General features: G+C 37.4%; 1 protein-coding gene across 3 annotated transcripts in view; it reads left to right on the top strand.

Moving 5' to 3' along the window:
* The window catches only part of LOC307033996 (uncharacterized protein), a 35,925-nt gene that overhangs the window by 21,669 nt on the left and 11,756 nt on the right, over positions 1-2,500 (top strand). The gene's annotated exons all lie outside the window — the stretch shown is intronic.

Consider the following 2,500-nt stretch of genomic DNA (forward strand, 5'->3'; position numbering starts at 1 on the left):
TCTAATTTCTGTTCAATTTAAGACTTAATAAAAGCTGTTCTCTGAAGTCCAACAAAGTGGCGATTCCACTGGTTGCATAAAGAAGACAGATTGTATAAGTGTATAAGCCTACAAAAAAAGATTAGCCGAATCTTCACTTCACATTTTCCTGATGAGTTTATTGTCTCAATCGCTAGTTTAAAGTCTCTTTGAATGCAGCTGGATGTTGATTGTGTAAATAATGTCCCTTTGTAGAGTACAATAGATGATACGCTTTAGGGCAGTGCTACATCATAATCAATCATTTCATACCTTGACTTTTTACATTAAATGGTTTTGGAAGATGTTCCTATGACTTGACAGCAGTGACCAAAGTGACTCAAAGTAAACTTGAAAACAGATTGTTGGGAAAATAGTGAATGTCCTCTTCCAGTATGAGAGTACACATGGTATCCCAACTGTAGCTGTGAACATGACAGGATGTGTGATTACCTAGTAGAGCATCAGGACTGTTTGAGGCATATGATAGCTATGTGATTAACATGATGATTCAGCCTCTATGGAGAGAGACATATGACAAGCCTGATCATTTCTGACGTGGAGCTAATCTGAAGTAAACATTGAATACTGCTTTCTATTCCTCCATCTTGGGACTGTGAAAGAGTAAGAATTTTGAGAAAAAGTCAGAATTTTGCGATTTTTGAGCAAAAGTTGGAATTTTGTGAAAAAGTTCGATTTTTGAGAATTTGGTGAAGTCAGAATTTTGTGAAAAATTCAGAATTTTTAGAAACAGTCAGAATTGTGAGATTTTTGAGAAAAAGTCTGAATTTTGATGAAAAAGTTAGAATTTTGATGAGAATGTCCAAGTTTTTAGATTTTGAGAAAGTCTGAATTTTTGAGAAAAATACCAACAAATTCTTCTTTTTTTGTTTTGACTACTTCCATTCTTGAGAGGATAATCAATACATGGCTAATCTGAAGTAAACATTGAATACTGCTTTCTATTCCTCCATCTTGTGACTGTGGAACTCCCTCTCTTGGATATCAGCATGTGAAGGACACTGTTCAGGAACTAGTTTATGCTCTGTATGTGATGACTCCTTCCATTCTGGAGAGGATCACAGATACATGGATCCTGAGATTCAAGCTCAAGACGGGGACCAGGGAGATTTTTCTAACATTAGTAGTAATAGTCGTTGTAGTAGTAGTAGTAGTAGTTGTAGTAGTAGTAGTAGTAGTAGTAGTAGTATTAGTAGCAGTAGTAGCAGTAGTAGTAGTAGCAGTAGTAGCAGTAGTAGTAGTTGTAGTAGTAATAGTCGTTGTAGTAGCAGTAGGAGTAGTAGTAGCAGTAGTAGTAGTGGTTGTATAAGTAATTGTAGTAGTAGCATGTGAAGGACACTGTTCAGGAACTAGTTGTACCAAATGCTCTGTATGTGGGGACTACTTTCATTCTTACAAAGATAATAAATACATGGATCCTGATATTGAAGCTCAAGCCGGTGACGAGTGATATTTTCCTAACACAGATCCAAACGTACTTTGTTCTGTCCTGTGCGAGGAGGCAGTCGACGGTGAAGTGTCTGCGCTGAGGCCCGTGGCGCTGGAGGAGCAGCCGGTGTTAATCCCAGCCTGTGACGGTTCAGCAGGCTGCAGTGGGAACCAGTGGAGGAGGGAAGGAGCGTGAAATCCCCGACACCTGGTGGCTCTTTCTGCACAGAGTCTGCAGCTGGTGAGGAGACACAGCTGCGGCTCCTCTGCATCTCCAGCCACTTACACTGGGCTAACATTCACTGATAATGAAGAGTTCACCTGTAGTCCAGTTATTATCCAGCTCCACTGTTATGGATATGATGTTTAGTGGCAAAGACCACTGTAGGAATTATGCTCATTCAGAAAGTTAATGGGACACACTACAGATATTGAAGTGACTGTTATTTTGTATATATTGATTGTTGTGTTTTTATCTTAATGTGTCTGTAGATTGTGTATATATAAGATAAACATATTTTATACACATTTTTATATATATTTGTATTCGGGATTGTGGGAAACGGTATTTCGAAAGATTGACAATAAAGTTGACTTTGAGTGACTTTGACTACAGGTGTATAGGGTAATTTATTTTCACTATAGTATAAATATATCACCATAAAACTTCCCAATATGCAAACTAACATTAAGTCCGTTGTTTTCGTATGTCAAGTTTTCTGAAATGTTTTGTTTAAATATGTGAGAGACCTAATCTTATGCTACCTTTAGAGAATTACGAGAAATCTAAAAGGTGCAAAAAGCCACATTTAGTAAAATACAAATTAAACAAATGTTGGTAGTGTTACCTTTGTGATTAGTTGTTACCTAACTGGACTGCGTCTATAATAAGTTGGTTTCATCATTCTCTGATTCTGTGTATTTCTGATTCAAATGGACCAAAGCTGGAAGTTTTGAATACGTGTGAAATCCAGTGTGTTGAAGCGAACTCACTGTGTACACAATTATTTACAGAGCGTGAATTAACCCACTG

The sequence above is a fragment of the Notothenia rossii genome (assembly GCF_949606895.1).
Source record: "Notothenia rossii genome assembly, chromosome: 3".
Taxonomy (NCBI): Eukaryota; Metazoa; Chordata; class Actinopteri; order Perciformes; family Nototheniidae; genus Notothenia; species Notothenia rossii.